Source organism: Hibiscus syriacus, unplaced genomic scaffold (assembly GCF_006381635.1).
Source record: "Hibiscus syriacus cultivar Baekdansim isolate YM2019G1 unplaced genomic scaffold, ASM638163v2 tig00008013_pilon, whole genome shotgun sequence".
Lineage (NCBI taxonomy): Eukaryota > Viridiplantae > Streptophyta > Magnoliopsida > Malvales > Malvaceae > Hibiscus > Hibiscus syriacus.
The window spans coordinates 1524412-1545025 of record NW_024062150.1 but is presented as its reverse complement, the minus strand read 5'-3'; the positions used below and the strand labels follow the sequence as shown (position 1 = coordinate 1545025).

The window sequence follows — 20614 nt, the reverse complement described above, 5'->3', positions numbered from 1 at the left end:
TTTTACCCACTAGGGGTATTGGGCAAAATTAAAACCCCCCGATTTGTCGTCCTTTGGACTGAACTTGGAGGAATTAGAAACTAAAATAAAATAGAAAAGAACAAATATCTTTTTCATTGCAACCCAGATTTTCTTGGTAAACCAAAAAAAAAAAAAAAGGAAGACGTTGGAAAGAATTAAATTAGTATATATTAAAATATTGAAGATTATTTTTTAAAAAATTAGAATTAAATTAAAATAAATTATTATTATATTGAAAATATTAACTGTAATGAAATTTAGAATTATTTAAAATTATTAGTAATTATTTTATAATTTTCTATAGTTTAATGATTTATTAATATTGTTATAATCAGAAAATTTATATATTTTATTTGAAGAAAATTAGCTGTATGTAAGAAGGTAGGTCATGTAAATGTTGACTTTGAAAAGTTTAGGTAAGGATATGTCAAAAACACGTAGTCCCACTTTTTCAACCCAACCCACCCATTTTCAATTTAATCTTTTATTTTATTTTATTTATTTATTTATTTATTTTTCATAGTTTTTAATAATCCCTAAAATAAATTAAAGACCAAATAAAAACTATTGGATAAACTACACATTCAGTACCTCAACTATAATTTTTATTTTGTTTCGTCACTTAAGTATATTTATCTCAAAGTCATACTTGATATTACGTTTTAGTTTCATTTAAATCTCTCAATATTAAAAAATAAACGGTGGTATTGATGTGTTCCTGTAAGGCAATGTCATGTTATCATCGTAAAAATTTTAAAAAAATTCATGTCAGTAGTTCTATTACTTTTTTAAATGTTGCTTGTGGTTGATCAAAAATCAAAATGCAATCCAAACATAATATTAAGTATAATTTTGAAATTAAAAATAGTTGAGTGATCAAAATAAAATAGAAGTGATAATTGGAGTACTAAACTTATACTTTACCCAAAAATATTTTGTTCAGCTCTATGCGATCTCCTCCCCCTCTGTCTCGAAGTTTTTAAATTATCATATTATAATAATATTCACATCAATTTTCAACTATTCCATCAAAAAATCATGAAAAAAAGGTTAGAAAAGAAGCTTCTTCTCTTCATGCCTACTAGAGCATGTGTTTGTCTTTATTTATGGTAGTCTAAAGTGGCGTACAATGCTGAAGCTGACGGTCAAATTTTGTACACACTCTCCTTTTTTTTTTTGGAAAAAAATAAAGGTTAGAAAAGAATCTTTTCTCTTCATGCCTACTAGAGCATGTGTTTGTCTTTATTTATGGTAATCTAAAGTGGCGTACAATGCTGAAGCTGACTGTCAAATTTTGCACAAATACTCTCCTTTTCTTTTCTTTTTCAAAAAAGAAAAAACCCCCGGAGCTCCAATTCTCAAGGAATTGCTGCTGTTTAAAGCTTTGAGCTAGGATAATACAGGAAAAAAGAAGAGGAAAAAGGATGGTTATGGAGAAAACTGAGAAGCCAATTGAGGTAAGAGCTATGGAAGCTTTGGGAAAAGGATTTGATATTAGCGGGGATTTCAGGTTGAAATATGCTAAAGGAACGAGGTTGGTGGTGCTTGATGAGACCAATAAAAGAGACATTGTATTGCCAGGTGCTTTTACTCTCAAAGACGTTCCTCAAGATATTCGTCTTGATAAAGGCGATCGTATCCGATTCAAATCAGATGTTCTTGAATTCAATCAGGTCTGTTTTCTTTTCTTTTCCACCTTTTATTCGATCAAATATCGTGTTAAAATCATAATAGAGAGGTTATTTTGGATACGCAAATCTTAATTCCCCCCCCCCTCTTCAAACTTCTATCGGTCATAGTAACAGTCTGAAGTGTCCAATTTAAACTCTACGAACTCCATAGTTGCCGAAATTAGCGGGATTGAATAAGTAGACAAAATTTGACTATGTATTTGAAGTATATTTTTGAAAATAGAGCCATGCCTTATGTTTTATAACTTATAAGCATTAGTTTCTGGCGAACCAGCCTTGGAAGTGGTGGAGATAAAAGTGGAGTACCTTTCGTTACAAGTGGATAGATTAGTATTTTCAACTCTATTGACTAAGTGCACCTTTTTTGAAACTCCAAAGTTTCTTGGAAAACAAAGCTAGGTTACATGCATAATTGGATTTGTATTTGAGATACACACACATACACACAAGTTGGAAAGGAAAGTTGGGTTGTATTTGTATGGATAATTAGATTTTTCTTTAACAATTCTTTTACAACCATATATGTGATGAAGGTGGGAAGGATCTGATTAAATTCATGGAACTTTCACCATTTGGAGTTCCTCTTCTTTTTCTGGGATGTTTGACATCAATAAGGAAAGAAATAGTGATATTGAAGGGTGGAATTCTAGGATTGCCTTTCATGTCTTATAAACGGTTTTACCCGAGTTTTTTTTTCCTTTTTTTTTTCTGTGGATTCTGTTGTTAAAATAAGCTTCAAGCTTAGGGGATATGAGCATATTTTGAGTTGACTAACCTTGTTGAAAGTCTAGAGCTCGGTCAAGAATTCATCTCTATTTAATTCTCTATTAGTGGCGACGATTGATGACGAGGAACAATTTGCTTACATGTTTTATTCTTATTTTTATGTGTTGGTTCATAATTTTAGCAATAATATTGATTTTGAATTTCAGTAGAGTTGAGATAAAATGTTTCCACCTTTTTTTTCCCGTTTTAAAGAGCATTTTTCTTTGGAGCTCAAAGTTATTCCTGTTATATAAATGAAGAATAATTTTATCTTTGATGTTTATTATGATGTGTCCATTTGAATATGAATGCTATGAGATGAAAAATGATCTGATGCTAGTTAGTAATGTTTTATGTGAATATCTTCCTGTAAATGGAGTTCACAAGTGTTGATGTGCTGAACTTAATGAAATATGGTAGGTAAAACGGCGAAAATTCAGTGGTAGAAGTTCTTATATATAAGCATGGAGATGGTTGCCCTTTGATTATTATCATTTATGGACTGCTACAGTGGAAAAGCTTCAGAGTTTGAAGTTTATGATAATCAATGAATAAATATTAAAAAGTTAAACTTGAAGTGAACCTCAATTCCAGAAATAAAGAAAAATATTCATGAGTTCCTGATATCTGCTCCATGATCTAGGAACTCTACTAGTTCATAATAACAGCTGATATTTGTCAGATATCTAAAATACTTCAAACTCCAATTGTCAAAATATCTCAAAGGGATTTCTACCCGAACCTTAATGATGAAGAAAGTGAAAAAGAACTAAAGGCAAGGTTTAATGTGAAAACTATCTAAAGATTATTTATAGAGGTTTAAATAAATTTATTGATATTGTATCAATGTTGTACCTTATCTTTGCTCCCAAATCTTCTCGTGCAGATGTCTGAGTTACTTAATCAGAAGTCTTCAATACAAGGAAAAGTTCCTTCAGGCTATCTTAACACTATTTTTGATTTGAGTGGAGACTGGCTTCATGATGCTGCAGACACCAAAAATCTTGCTTTTGATGGTTACTTTATTTCGTTATACCATTTACACCTTACAGCATCTACATGATAGCATTAAGAAATCTGTTCCATCTCACTGGGATCCGGCAGCATTGTCTAGGTATCTTTCCGATGAACTGGCTTTGCAATTTCTTGGCATTTTGATCATTATATATCAATGAGAAATCGTATGGATTATGTGGAGACTGTTTGCATGATTTTTAGAAATATGAAGAATGAATATTTCCAACCGTATATTTTATTAGTATTGCCTGTATTAAAGGAATTATATTACCGGTTCTGCATAATTAAACGTGGTTATTTTTTTTATAAGAAACTAGGTCTCATTAAAAACCCTTTCATACCCGTCGTTGTACATAAGTACCTCAGCATACATTGGAAGGAGGAAAAGAGTGCCTAAAAATTTTATTCCATAAAGAAATTACACCTCATACATCAACAGACTGTTACAAAACACCACCCACCTACTTAATCTCAACCCACCCTACAAACACACCATCCAAACATAAAATTACTAAACAATTACCCTATACCCGACTTAACCAAACCGTCAGCCTCCCAACTTACAACCCTTCTTACAGACCTTATAATAACACTATATTCCAATACATCACTGCTAATTTCCTTAACCAGCTGTGAGAACACATTAGGACATACCTCGGGAGTCTTAATCCACTTGACTGCAATCTCTGAATCGGTCTCTATGATTAACCGACCCTTACCACACCATTCTGATTCCACAAACAAAACTAAACTAATTTGAATGGCCTTCAATTCAACTAGTATAGGAGGACCTGAACTCGTAGGTTCCGAAAAAGAACCCAAAATCTTGCTCTCTTCATTTCTCAATATACCACCATTTTCACTGCTATTCCAATCACTTGTCACAGCCCCATCCACATTAATTTTGAAGAAACCTAAGGGCGGGGGACACCAAGAGACCTTTAACAGATTAATCCTCATGGACAGATTGCTTGCATCAACCAACTTCGGATCACCAACAAGACAATCTAGGAGAACTGGAAAATTAGGGAATTTCGCCGAAAACCACGCAGTCACTCTATATCTAGAAATAAAAAACAACTATTTTCGATCTGTACATCCATTCTCGAAAATCATTTGGTTTCTTTACTTCCATACTGACCACGAGACAGCACCCGGAATAAAGTTCCATATAGTAGATTTTGGAGCTAGACTTCCCCAAGAAGATAAAAAGACATTAGAATCCACCGGAAGAACCGTAGAGAGGTTCCATAAGCTTAAGAACCTTACCCATATGCCCCCACGCAATAGAACAAGAAAAGAAAGTAGAAACCGTCTCTTGGTTCATAACGTGGTTATGAACTGGTTAGGTTGACCATATGGCTTGATGCTTGAAAAAGTATAGCATAAATAACTATATAAAGTAAGAGATGATGAAAGAGATAAATTATACTTCTTTTTCAGCTTTCTCGTGAAATACTTTTGGTCTATAAATATTACTCCCTCACTGATTTGCTCCCAAAGTAGTGCAATTCTTTTGATTGATCACGAGATTTAACATGGGTGCATTCTATCCTCTACCATAACCTTTCAGTTTGAATTCTGTGTACCATGCTCTATCCAACCTCAGATCAAAGTAGCCATTAACTTCCAACATTAACGTTAATTAACAGTTGATGAGTTCTGTTCATAGTACCAGTACAGGCCGAAAATAGCTTTTTAAATCCTTGACTTTGTCTTTTCAGTAATAGTTTCCCATCTTTTGTAAGGTTGTATCTGTGATAGGAGTCCTCAGAAACCTAACATTCAGACAGTATGCCACCACCACTAGCTGTCCTACATGATTTATCATATTTAGTGTTCTTTCTTCTTCATGACAACATATATGAAGTTTAAACTAAAACAGGAATGCTTAAGAGGTTTATCACCAAAATTTTGGTTAGCTCATCACTTTCCAATGGTAAATTAAGTTGGTTGGAGAATCCATATATATACACATACAAATATACGAGTGAGTAAATTTCCTACTGATCAAGGTTTCTGTCATGCAATACTGTATCCAAATTTGCAAAATTTAGATGCTTGGAAGAACCTGAATAATTTTTGTTGCTTGGCATCTTAAGGGTCATTATTATTGGTTTCGTGTAGTACATATCTAACAAATTATATTAGGCAGGTTCATACAAACATATGGGACACACATGATAGTCGGCATGGCTATTGGAGGTCAAGATTTGCTATGTATCCGACAGAACTATTCCTCAACAGTTCCTTCTTCTGAGCTCAGAGGGTATTTGGAGGATCTTGGAGATGTTATGTTTTCAGATGGGAAAAGCCCTTCATTACTACCCAGAAAAACAAGAGACGGCAAACAAAAAGTATTAAAATGTCATTGAAACTTAAGAGCTCTTTTTTTCTTTTGTAAACACCAATTTTAGTTTTCTAAATTCCATTTATTTTGTAGATGCCGGAGGTCTTTAACCACATTTTGCAGTCAAACTCATTGCAGCTGGCCAGCATTGCAGAAACATCACGGAAAGATGTGAGTCAAGAATTTGAATGTTATTCTACGTCATTTTTGTTTTAATTATTAAAATCCATAATTATTTATTTTCACCTTAATAGGGACTCACTATCATTTCATCAAAAAGAGGAGGAACTGTGTTCTTGCATAGTCATTCCAACTGGCTCCAGACTGTACCGGCTAAACCAGAAGGAATTTTGTTCAAGTTTGTTCCAATTACTTCTCTTCTGACTGGGATTCCAGGAAGCGGGTATCTTAGCCATGCGATCAACTTGTATCTTCGTTGTAAGAATTGCTGAGCTTAATCTATGGGGATAACTTCAGTTCTAGGTTTATGCTTCAAATATGATTTTAAAGATGGTTGGAATCCTTCCCTTATAATAAAATTAACTACATAACTTGGCTAGAGCAACAGTTTGGGGGTAGGACTAGGATCTGGTTAAAATTCTTATTTTTCCTAAGCATAAAAATAAAAAATAAATACATTTATGTGTGTTCAAAGTCAATTGGAGAGTTTGTTAATTTCTTACTTTTGCAATTGTTTATATTTTGTGTGATGTTGAAGTTTAAGGTTTGTTTAGTTGGGGAGAAAGTGCTTCAAGATCCAAGGGAAGGAATTTCCCTCTGTTGTGTCCCCACTGCGAAAAAACATGAGTCATATCCTGTTGTCTGGAGTGACATGTCAAGGAATTTAGCAAAAAATGTGTTCTAACATTTTACTTTATCACAAAATGAAATAAAATGTAGGCAACTTAGAAAAAAGAAAAAGAAAAAAAAAAGACTGAGGAAAAATGAAAATTTGGCGTAATTACTGGCTGTTTGAGGACTTTAGGATTGTTATTTTTAACTATCATTTTACAGATCATTTAATCTTGATATACTTTTTTATATTTCTAGTTTTATGTGATAATAATTTTCTTCAACTTGCTGAATCTGTGTGAAGACAAGCCTGCTCCAGAGGATTTACGTTATTTCTTGGAGTTTCAAGTTCCACGACAATGGGCTCCTATGTTCTGCGAGCTGCCTCTTAGGCATCAGAGGAAAAAATCTTCTTTCCCTTCCCTGAAATTCGCTTTCTTGGGCCCTAAGATACACGTCAGCTGTACGCAGGTAATTAAAGCATTATCCTCTAATAGCCTGCTTATCAGGTTTATTTAATTTCCTCATCATATGGTCTTGTCACCAGCATTATTGTGCTTTCCGTTACCATTAAAACATAAGCCTCGTAGGATCCAAAATATATAATTCCTTAAGTCAAGGGGGAAATGCAGTAACTCATTACTGTCAGCAATGCAGAATATAATTTAAAATTGCAGAATATAATTACAGTCAGCAATCCTAAAAGTTTAATATTACTGCAGCAGTTATACTTGAAACCAGTAGGAGTATGGCATTGGCAAGTATGACTTGCATATGTATGGTACAAAACACATCAGTATCCTTTAAGTTAAAATATGAAGAAAGATCTTTTAAACATGGAGCTTTGGTGAAATTTGTCTGGTTTTATGTACGTATCTGTATGGAGTTTTGCCTTTCTAGTCCATGTAGACATGTATATGTTGGCATGTATGGAAATATAAGTTTAAATTGCTTGACCACTCCAAGGTTCTGTCAAGTTTTAAATTCCTTGCAGCCATATTTCAGTCTAGTTCTCTCTTTTTACGATTAAAACAAGTTTACATATTTCATACAATTGCAGGTTTCAAGTGATCTAAAACCTGTTGTTGGCCTCCGTTTGTACTTGGATGGAAAGAAATGCAACCGATTAGCATTGCATGTGGAACATCTCTCAAGTCTTCCAAATATGATGATATCCACAACCGACAGACCATGCCGATGGCGAGGCTCAGACGACTATAAATCCAGTGATCAATTTTTAGTGCCGGTCAGGTGGAAGAGATACTCGAATGTTTGCACATCTGTCGTCACTCATGATCCTAACTGGTTGCAAGAAGTTTCAAGTGGTGTTTTTATAGTAACCGGTGCACAGCTCCTTTGCAAAGGAAAGTGGCCGAAGACAGTTTTGCATCTCCGTCTGATGTACAATCATATACCCAACTGCACTATAAGGAAGACTGAGTGGGCAGCTGCACCGGAAACTTCTCGTAAGGCCAATTTTCTCACAAATCTTAGCACGGCTTTCTCTTTTACACAACGGACGGTCACCGGACAACAAAAGCAGGCTCCAACTGCCCTTAATTCAGGTGTATATCCTGATGGTCCACCCATACCTGTTCACTCCGTAAAACTGCTAAGATATGTTGACATATCGGAGCTAGTGCGCGGTCCACATGATGCACCAGGACATTGGTTGGTAACTGCAGCCAAGCTAGTGAAAGAGGGTGGTAAGATTAGCTTGCAAGTAAAGTTTGCATTGTTGGATTATCCATGACTTTCATAGGTTGAATTGACTTTTGGTTTAATCTCTCTGTATGTAGAAAGTACCATAGATAAAATATATATCCAAATTCGAAGCATGGGGACCACCTAAGCTGCAGCCAAAGTAGGAAAATGAGTGTTGCCATTGATTTTTTTGCCCTTTTGTTTGTTAATTCTTTATTCTGAACAAAAATAACATTCAGAGAGTTCTGTTTTTGTATTTTAAAAAAATATTTGGGCCCAATAATTAACGTTGGATTAAAACTGAGACCCAATAAATTCAAGGTCCAACGGCCACTTCTTCAAGACAAAAGCAAAGGTTTCAACAGCCCATTTCTTTGGTCATCATAAAGCCCATTTACACAACTCTGTAAGAGTTCCACGGTTTTTTTCCCATTAGATCAGATCATCAGACCAAAAAATTAATTGGCCATATAAGCCACTTTGAAATTTATTTTGCAATCTACGGTAAATACACAATGCATGACAAACTCATCACGTCAATATAATGAGTTTGCCTAAAAAATAATTTTTAATAATCTCATGTCAATGAACCCCACATGAGCTAATATTATAATATATTTCAAGAGACTCATCGCCTCCCATGGAAAATATATTTTTTAAAATTCAATAAATAATTTAAAAGTTAAAAAAAAATGAATTACCATGAAATTTAAAAAACTAACCATTTATAGTCGTTGGATAATGAGTAACAACAACGATCAGATTTCAGTGGGCAAATTGGAACTCGTCACCTTCACATGATGAGTTCCAAGGGATTTTTGAAATAATAACCGTTTATAGCAATTGAGATTGGGGGGTTAGAAATAGGGGTTTGGGGTTTAAGATTTTTATTACGTATTTTTAAGAAAAAATGAGAAATTTTTTTATTTTTTTGAAGAATTTCTAAAAATATTTCATAATATTTTTAGTAATTAGTGGTTTAATTTTTAAGTTTGAGTCGAGTATCTCGAATTTGTATAATATTTGTATATCATATATGAAAAAATATAGAAAAATATACATTTTATATGGTTATAAAAAACCATTTAAATTGGAATAAAATAATATCATAATATTATAAATATTTACAATTAAATTTAAACAGAAACTCAAAAGTTCGACTCGACTCAACTCGAAAAAATTTCAAAGGAGCTCCGACATCTCAGGAAGCGCCTGTGTCTGATCAGGGGATTTTTTTTTTGCAAGCGCTAGAGGTTATTCTTCAGCATTATCAACTTGTTCCTCTACCTCCTCCCCCACTTACACCACCATCTCCTTCGATGTCTATTGCAAAAGAGTTAAAGAGTCTGGGAGCCCCTGAATTCAAGGAAGAAGCTAACGACGGTCCAATGACAGCTGATCTTTGGTTGCATGACGTAAAAGTAATGTTGGATGGATTACATTGCTCTGACTATGAGAGATTAGATGGAGTAGTGTCTTTGCTTCGAGGTTCAACCCGGATATGGTGGAAAAATACCATTATGCATGTTCCTCCCGAGCAAGTCACTTGGTAGTTTTTCCTTGGGGAATTTAATAACAAGTATATTGGCAAACAATTCATTCGGGAAATAAAACAACAATTTTTAAATTTAAAGCAAGGCAAATGCACTATTTATGAGTTCGAGTGTGAATTCAATAAGTTAAGTAGATTTGCTTCAAAGTTGATCTCTACTGAGAAAGATAGATGCGAGTGGTTTGCAGAATGTATGCGTCTAAGTTTAAAGGAGTTTATGCTGACGTTAGAGTTGCCGACATTTCAAGGGCCCATAATGAAAAAATTTCAGAACAGAGGTTTCAGTTAGCAAAAAGATAGGGGACATCTTATACTACTGTTTAATCTAAAATGGGTCGAGATTATGGATTCAGACCTCCAGGTAGATCTAAGGGCATTACTTTAAATCCTATGGTGACTAGTATTGGAAAAAGAAGAGAAACTCAGTCAGCGGCCGCAAGAGCATGCAAATCTTCACAATAGAGTCAGAGTCAGATGTTACCTTATCAACTTTGTGGAAGAAATCACACTGGGGTATGCAGAGTTGTCACATGAGCCTGTTTCTGATGCGGTGAATCAGGACACTATATTCAAGATTTCCCTCTGATGTCAGGAGAGAAATTAGTGCATTATGAGAAATTTGTAGCAACACTCAAAGAGGTCGAGGCAGAGGTAAACATATTACTTTGTTAGAATCTACTGCACAGACTGGAGGGCGGACCACAACTAGAGTATATAACATCAAGACTATGGAGGACCGATATGATCCAGAGATTATTGTAGGTACCTTTTATCTCTTTGATGAATATGTGCTTGTTTTGATTGACCCTGACTCTTCACACTCGTACATTAGTACAAAATTGATGTAGTTACCTTTCGAGGAATTTGGAATAATTTTGGGTATGGATTGGTTATCTTTTTACCATGATATAGTGGATTGTCATCTAAAATGATTAATACTAAAAAAACTCAGAAGGTATAGAGGTGATAGTAGTCGGAGAGAGAGTAAATCCTTTGTCTAATGTGATATCATTCGTTTCTGCTAAGAAACTGTTGTTGCAAGGGTGTCAGACATTCTTAGCTAACGAGTTGAAAACTCGAACTTCTGAAGTTAGATTGGAATATATTTTCATTGTTAGAGAGTACCCAGATGTCTTCTCAGATGAACTACCAGTATACCTCCTAATAGAGAGGTGGACTATAAAATTGAAGTATTTTTGGGTATTACTCCAATATCGATGGCTCCATACCGTATGGCTCCAACAGAACTTAGAGAGTTAAAGGTTCAATTACAAGAATTATTGAATCGGGGATTCATCAGGCCGAGTATGTCACGTTGGGGAGCACTCGTGTTGTTTGTAAAGAAGAAAGATGAATATATGCGATTATACATAAACTACCGTCAACTAAACATGATGACTATAAAGAAAAAGTGTCCTCTTTCAAGGATTGATGATTTGTTTGATCAGTTAAAAGGTGCGGCAATATTTTTTAAATATTGATCTTCGATATAGGTACCATCACCTAAAGATTAAAGAAGAATATATTCCAAAGATTACATTTCGGACTAGGTACGGACACTACGAGTTTGTAGTGATGCCGTTTGGTTTGACTAATGCTCCAGCAATATTCATGGATCTTATGAACCGAGTATTCCAGCCATATTTGGATCAGTTTGTGGTTGTATTTATTGATGACATTCTGGTTTATTCAAAGACCAAGGAAGAGCATGATGCTCATTTACGCATCGTTCTCCAGACACTTCGGGACAAAAAGTTGTATGCTAAGCTATCGAAGTGTGAATTTTGGTTGTCAGAGATTGCATTCCTTAGACATGTAGTATCTGTAGAGGGGATTCGAGTGGATCCTCAGAAGATTAAAGTTATTATAGATTGGAAAGTTCCAAGAAATGTTTCTGAAGTACAGAGTTTCTTGGGATTAGCTGGATATTATCGAAGATTTGTAAAGGACTTTTCGATGATTGCCTCTCTATTGACAAAGTTGTTGAGGGAAGATGTACCATTCATTTGGACGAACTAATGCCGAGAGAGTTTTGAATCCTTAAATAAGGTTCTAACGGAGGCTCTAGTGCTAGTGCAAGGACTATACGATTTATAACGACGTTTCTCATAATGGTTTGGGATGCGTTTTGATGCAAGATAGAAAGGTGGTAGCCTATGCTTCGAGACAGCTTAAGCCATATGAAAGAAATTATCCGACACATGATCTTGAGTTAGTGGGTGATGATGTTTGCACTGAAGATATGACGTCATTATTTATATGGTGAGCGATGTTATATTTATACTAATTGTAACACCCCCAACCCGTATCCGACCCGGATCCGAGTTCGAGGTGTCACATTAACTTTTCAAAACTCTGTTCTTTACAAAGACACTAAAATCTTAATTTTCTCATTTGAGAAAATAATTACTTTACAGTAATTAATACTATCAGATTGTTTTACAAATCATTCAGAGCATATTCAACTCAATCAATTAGTACATGCCAACTATATTCAAAATAACCAAATACATTTAAATCATCTATTTTCTGATCTGAAATTTTGTAAGGGGGATGCTGACTTGTCTTGTTCTTCTTCGCTTCTCTTCTCGCTTTTTGTAACCTATGTGTGAAACAATCACACGCTAAGTATATGACTTAGTGAGACATTATATTTATAAAAGAACTCTAATTATTTAAACATGCAGGAACACATCATCTCATGATGTCATACCAAAACAATATAACATTACATACAATGTAATATACACATATACATATCTCACACAATTTTCATTACTAACCTTATTCCACTATCCATATTCTTATCATTTATGTCTTATAATCATATACTCGTATGTCTATTCTTTTAATCCAAATATGATTCATTTAACCAAGCAATACACACATCATCATATAATCATATAATGCAATTCATATTACAAAAGCATATACTTTACATGTAATATATATATTTATTGTTATCTCTTTGTGAGCCCATGTACATATGTGAGAACTTAAGGTATGTGAGTATATTGAGGTTGTGCACCATTATGCTGTCACCACTATGTTGTCACCACTATGTTGTCACCACAGCTCGTATAATTGTCCCGTAGGACCTATCCAGAGGTCATAAAGAACCTTGGTAACTGTCCATAGGTCCCGAAGAACCTAAGTAAACTGTTCATATGTTCCTTAGAACATAGGTATACTATCCATATGTCTCGAAAGACATAGGTAACCCTCAACTCTTGGCATGCCAACTATACCACTATCTCTCATATCAATAACATGGGCATTATCATTTATGACAGTTCACATAATCGCATCAATTATTCATATAATTTCTCTTATAAACACATATCTCTTATTTTCTGTCACGTATCACATGTACGTATAATCATTGATCTTATATCATATGACTTTCTTGTATATTCTCATATCTCATTATCACGTATTCATTTCATTCTCTATATCCTTATCACATAGCACATATAAACTCATATCATATGTCTTATAATAGATTCTTATATCATCACTTGTTTTCTTTCTACCTATTCACAATCACACTAACATGTACTCACATCTATTATTTAACATATACACTCATATAATCAAGCATACATACATTTCATGTAATTCATATTACATATACATATAATCATGTAAATCATGTCACATACAATAACATTTTAAGAGTTACTTCTTACCATAGTAACTCCGTCACTGGCTCATCGCAAGCCAATATTCTTCTATAGCATAAGCACAAATTAAATTGCACTCACCTTGGCCTCACTAAGTTTTAATCCCATTTATGATTCCTTTCTTTCGATCGAATCTTAACTTGATAGTATTACCGGAACTTGTTCGTGCTCGATATCTATATAATCATACATTGATATATATCAGTATCCAATTGATATATTCTAATCTATCATTTCTTAGACCAAAAGAAAGGTCTAATTCTATTTTCCCTTGAAGTGCATCGGTACATTCTACAGTGTATCGATACATCCCTTAACATATGCATCGATGTACTACCCATGCATCGGTACACAAATCACCTTCGATGTTTCAATCTTAACGGGGTGCATCGATGCACTCCTTATGCATCAATGCACTAATTGCATTCGATGTTCATTTATTTGAGAGTGCATCGATACACATTGAAGATGCATCGATGCATACAACCCAGAAATTCCATTTGAGCCTGAAAATTCTTACTTTGTCCTCAAATTCTACTTATTAACCCCTCCTTATTCCTTAAAACTCATCTATATATATGTAAACCTTCTTATAACACTATAACACTCCATTATCCCTCATAATTCACCATAATTATTGAATCAAAGAATTTCATCAAATTTTCCATATGTTCTTAATTTAATTCTATCACCTCTAACTTCTTAATTAACCCTTTGACAAGTCAAATTTAACTTCAAATTCTGTTAACTCCTTCTATTTCAATAATTCACTTAAAAAGTCATTTTACTTAATCTCTTATAACTTGTTTATTTTGGAGTTTTAGGTCACCATAAATCTTCCCTTACTCTTTCTTATCACTCGAGAATCAAAAGAAACCATAGGATTGAAGAAACAAGCAAATTAAATCCAACTCACCTTATACATGAAGACACAGGAAGAAGAAGAAACTGAACCCCATCTCTTCAGAATTTTCTTTCTCATTTACACGTGGTTATCTCTTTTATAAAGAGATAATAAAATTTTTTGTTTGCAAAGACCAATTTACCCTTTCTTCCTTACATATTTACCAAATAATCCTCAAAATATTCCTAATTAAGTCTCTGAACTTTTAGATCTTTTAAAATTAGACTTCAAATTTTTAAAACTTCTATTTTAGACACTTGCTCTAGTTTTGGGATGTTACACTAATCACAAAAGTCTAATGTATCTATTAACTCAAAAGGAGTTTAACTTGAGACAGAGGAGATTGATAGAGCTCCTTAAAGATTATGATGCCACAATAGATTATCACCCAATGAAAGCTAATGTGGTTGTTAATGCACTAAGTAGAAAGACTTTCTCAGCTTTACGCGCGTTAGATGTCCAATTATTTTTAAAGAAAGATGGTGCTTTGATTGTTGAATTAAAGTTAAAGCCTTTGTTAATTGACCAAATAAAGGAGTTATAAAGGATAGATGAAAAGTGTTTAGCGAGAATGAAACAAATGGAAAGAGGTGAAATTAAAGAATTTAAAATAGAGTCTGATGGATGTTTATACTATAGAGACCAAGTATGTGTTCCAAATGATGAAGAGTTGAAGAAAAATATACTTTCTAAAGCACATTTTAGCACGTTGACTCTGCATCTAGGAGGGAACAAGATGTATCAAGATTTAAAGAGCCGATATTAGTGTCCATGCATGAAAATAACTATTACAGAGTTTGTTGCAAAGTGTTTAACCTGTCAACAAATGAAAACTGAACATCAAGTGTCTTTAGGACTTTTACAACCGATCTCTATTCCTCAATGGAAATGGGAGAAAGTTACGATGTATTTCATAATGGGTCTACCATTAACACCAAGGTTCACTTTGAGGTTTTGGAATTCTTTACATGAAGCCTTAGGTACTATATTGAACTTTAGCACAACTGTTCACCCTCAGACAGATTGTCAGTCCAAGCGGACTATTCTAGTTTTAGAAGATATGCTAAGGGCGTGTGTGATAGAATTCAAGTGATCTTGGGAAAAGTATTTGCCTTTGGCAAAATTCGCTTACAATAACAGTTATCAATTGAGTATCAAGAGTTTGTTACAAAATTCTAGGATGAATTTTCAAAAGAGGGGGAGAATTATAATATCCCAAAGTTTGAACTGGTGACTAGAATGTAAATTTTGAATATTTAGAGACTAAAGTGTAAAGTTGTAAAAGTTTAAAGACAAAATGTAAACTTTCAAAAGTTAAATTTTTGATTTGTTAATTAGTAGTTTATCTCAAGACAATTAGTTTAGTGGGTTTCAGAATTTTGATATGGAGTATGCATACAAGTTTATTAAATGACAATGATCAATATATTATTCGAATAACCGGATCGAATCAGAAGATTACAAAAATTTGAAGGAATGTAGAATTGGGTTGGAAAATTATATGAATATTTTTAATTAGTGGAATTTAAGTTGGATTGGTGGAATTTGACGAAAAATGCTATAAAGTGAAATAGTGCAATTTAGTGACTAAAATGAAATTTTGGAAAATTGGAGGGTCAAAAAATTGAGAGATGATAATTTTATAACTATTTAATAATACTAAAATGGAGATGAAGGAGTGACATGGGTGTAATTTTGGGAATTCATTAATGGTAATTTTGGTTTTTGGCCCAAAAGGAATAAAAATTCATTTAATTAGTTTTAAAAGTTAATAATTGGGAGATTTTTTCTTAGAATTTTCGTGAACTCATCTTCTGTTCTTCAGCTACTGTCGTGACTCCATAGCCAAAAAGTTAAGTTTGTGTTTTCTTCAATTTTGGTCCATTTTAATTCGAATTTGGACTAAAGTGTGAAATAAGAAAATGTTCTCTACTAAATTATCTTTCCTTTGGTATAACTTTTGCATGATTTCATGCATAAAGAGTGAAATGGGCAGGGATTTAAATAGCTTTCGCGGTCGCGTTTTCAGTCGCATTGCATTTATCGTGGTTGCAGATATAGCGGATACCATCACGTTTACTGGGGGTGTCGCGGTCATGAATTTTTTTAAAATTTCACAAAATTTACCCTAAAACATAATAATTATAATTATAATGTTAAGGAGTGACTAAAATAGTAGCAACCTGAAAGTTTAATGAGTATATTAAAAAAAATTAAATTTCAGTGAGAAAATATGAGAGAATAGAAAGTTAAGTGATGATTTATATAGTTTATCCTAATTAAAAAGAATTGAAAGTTAAGTGACCCAAACCACCGCAATTCAGTCCTATGCCTTCTCTAGCCATCTCCTACCTCATTCTCTCACTGCTTCATCCCACCATATTCTTTTCCTTCCCCAAAACAAATGGATCAAATAGGTTTCACCAGATCATTATATTAAACCAAAATTCTCTTTTATTCTATGATTTTTTCAATCCACGTAAAATAGAGGAAGCAACCGCTCCAGTGCAGTGGTTTCATACTTTATTTTTTCTCTAGTTTTTGACTCCTCATCTCTACCCCTGTTTCTTCTTTGGCCTCCACTCTTTAATCGTTTATTTTCTCACGGGCCACGGCCGAAGTTTGGTCAATTGAGCACATCTCTTTCTCTTTGGCCTCCCTTGCTTGTTCTTTTTTTTTTGAAGTCACAGTTGAATAACGGGGATAGCGTCCCGTTATCGACGTTATTTATCGTTAAATGTTAAATTGCGGGCACGATGGATCGCTATTAGTGTGAATCTATTACCCACCACAAAAATCATGAAAACCAATTTCGGATGGCGGCGCTACCGCAATATCACGACCGCTATCACATTTTCGGTCCGCAATTTGAAACCCTGGAAGTGGAGTTTTATGGTTGTTGAAGGGGAGGTGATAAATCAATGAAATAAGATTGGATTTTGATTTTAGGAGTGTTATGGAAACAAGTTTAAAAGTTGATTAAAAATCACTAAGGGAAAAACTTGGAAGATTTGGTTATGTAGAGGATTTATGGGAAATTGTTGAGTTTGATTTGTTTTTAATGTGAGAATGATTAGAATGAATGGAAATGAGTTGTAGGTGAAGAAATCAAGGTTGAAACAAAGTTGGAGACTATTAAGAATATTTTTTAAAATTTTTGGCCTTAAGGAAGAAAAATAGGAAAAATTATACAAAAATTTCTATAAGGCTTAGAATGGATGTAGGAATGATTTCATGTGATTGGAATTAAGTTTTGGATCAAGTTGAAGTAATGTTAAGTTTATGAGACTATTTTGCAAAGTTTGGGAAATTAAAGGATTAAGATGTGAGTTTTTGAAAATTTAAGTATTGTGCTGGAAATTTTGTTAGAATATTGAATTGGGGTTAAATTCAAAAATGGTATGAGATTAAGGATCAATTTGAAGGCTTGGGAAAAGACTAGTGATGAAATGATAAAAATATAAAGTTGAAGTACTAAGTTGGAAGTTGTGAAGAATGGTGAATATGGTGATTAATTTAGGATTGAAAGTGATCATGAAGGGATTAATTTGAGGAGAAGAGATATAATTGATTAAATTATAGAAATTATTATCGAATATATTATGGTTGTTTTTTTTAGGTAAATGCATATTTATATGTTAGTTAGATACTAACATATATCTTGAAGTTTTATTTGTCGTACAAATTAATTCTCTGAAAGATTGTGATTGAAAATCAAGTCAAATAGAACAAAAAAAAGAGATAAAGGACCGGAGTGAAAGAAAACCGACACTAAGATTTACTAGTGAGGCAAAGGTGAGTGCGTCGAACTTATTTTATATATTTATACGATAAGGAAGACTTGCGATGAGTCGACCTCGATTATTTAAGAGAAACATTTTTTTAACGTACTTAGAAATTATATTTTTATAATTTCATTATACCGAGTTTAGATGCTTTTAAATATGAATTTCATGAAACACACTCTTTTGATATTTTATTTTAGCTATATGTTCGAAGGAATTTGCATGTGAATGTTATAATTTTAATAAAAGCCTAATGTGTATATTCGAGAGTTTGAGGTACAAATGGCATGCCATGAGGTGGAGTGACTATATGATATACGAGTTTATATGGCACCTATGTTGCAATTCTACGAGGCACTTTTAAGTGCATATAGCGTGCACACTCAACGAGACTCAGATACTTAATATTATAATTACAAGTATGAATTAATAAGAGTTTATATGATTTAAATATGGAAAGTATGAGTTACTCGAGTACTTGTTTTATTCTTACATGTTTTACGTGAATTATTTTGAATAGTTTAGTTTTTATGCATTTTAATTGTTATTTTATTTATTTTTAAATATGTAATTTTTATATAATATTTAGTATATTGTTTTGTTTTATTTAATTTAATTTTATTGATGCCTCACTAAGTAAATGTTTAGCGTGTGATTGATTCACATGTAGGGAAATGAAAGGAAAAGACTGCGAAGTAGGAGGCAGTTCGACATTACCTAGGAAAAATCAAGCTACCATCTAAATAAAAAAGGATACCTATTATAATATTTTGTATATGTAGTGGCATGTAAAATATAAATATTTTAACTACTCTAATATATGTTTTAAATAGGGTTTTGTAATATAAATGTTGGTACTTATTTAATATAGTGATATTAAATATGATAAATAGTATAAAAATATATCGACTTTGAACAATATATGTTTTATATGATTGATGTGACATCTATAGCTTGTATACGAGAACGTATACGGGGTAGAGATGTTACATTTTAGGTTGCAACCATATTTTAGGTTGGAACTTGTTTAGTGCAATCATGTTTTGGGTTGGAGCTTATTCAGTGTAACATATTTTTGGTTGAAAAATCAAACCTTAGAGAGTAAATCTGTGAGCTTATAGTTGAAAAAATGTGATATCTCGTAGGTTAAAGCCGTTAATTAATAATAAATAATAAATGTTTTTAAATGGTCATTATGATTTCAACATTTGCAATATAGTCCCTAAGGTTCATAAATTCTCTGAAACATTATCTTCTTCAAATCTAATCGGTTTGATTTCTTTTGAGGTGGTTTCAAAATGGTTTTAGAATTTCTAAATCTGAATGTTATTTCGGGTATGAAATGCCTAAGGTTAAATTACGATAATATACTTTGACATGGATGGATTGAATAAAATAGACTATATGCCCAATCAAGTCATTGAGGGACATGGTATAACTGGCATGTCATAGAGTATATCAGTTGCACATTTATAATAGCACTATAGTGTGTAAGGGAACTAAGTGCGGGAAGGAGGATACGACCTTATGTATCATGTCTGGATTAGCACTAGAGTGTAAACCTAGTGTAGGTGGTGGGCACGACCTTATGTGTCATATCCGGATTAGCACTATGGCGTAAGCTTAGTGCAGGTTTAGCACTACGGTGCACGTATTTTACTCGAATACCCAGGGTCCTCAGGGTTTTATATTGGGATATTGTTTATGGTTTATGGTTTATTTGTTAATAAATGGTAAACATGCAAATAAGCTTACGATTTTATGGAATAAATGACAAGTATATTGGTAAGAAATTTTATATTCAGTTATATTATTTTGATCATAGTAAAATATTGGATATGCAGGTAACATGATTTTATGGCATTTGTTTATGACATTAAATTTCATGCATGAGTTGTATTGCACTGTTTATTGTTTTTAATTGCCTCATTAAGTATATACTTAGCGTGTGATGATTTTCACGTGTAGGTAAAAAGCTAAGAATAGAGTAATGAGTACATGACACTCCGAGCATCAAGGAAAACACTACAATAACAGTAAGACATCCTATGATGTGATTTTGACTTAGTGGCATGTACTTATCAATGTCCTAGTTGCCCTGTTAAATTATTTTGCAACTGGTTTGTAATGACTAAACTAAATTGTTTTACTTTGTTTCAATATGGATAGCATAAATCCATATTAATATATGTTTTAAATAGTATGTGATAGTTTGATGTGATATGGTATTTTTATATTATCAGTACCATTTTAAGAAAATAAATTTTCAATCACTTTTGAATTGGATTTTTTTTAGAAATTTAGGTGACATCTATAATCTGTATAGGTATAATAATACGAGTTATGGGTG

General features: G+C 33.1%; 1 long non-coding RNA gene and 1 pseudogene across 1 annotated transcript; one reads left to right on the top strand and one right to left on the bottom strand.

Annotated features, from left to right (window-relative positions):
- Positions 1-1374: 1374 nt before the first annotated feature.
- On the top strand, positions 1375-8410 carry LOC120201889 (annotated as a pseudogene).
- On the bottom strand, positions 2918-19637 carry LOC120201891. The gene is made up of 3 exons (XR_005523686.1): positions 19626-19637; positions 13141-13146; positions 2918-3178 (listed from the first exon to the last, which is right to left on the bottom strand). It is a non-coding gene; the product is annotated as an uncharacterized LOC120201891 (long non-coding RNA).
- Positions 19638-20614: the final 977 nt, after the last annotated feature.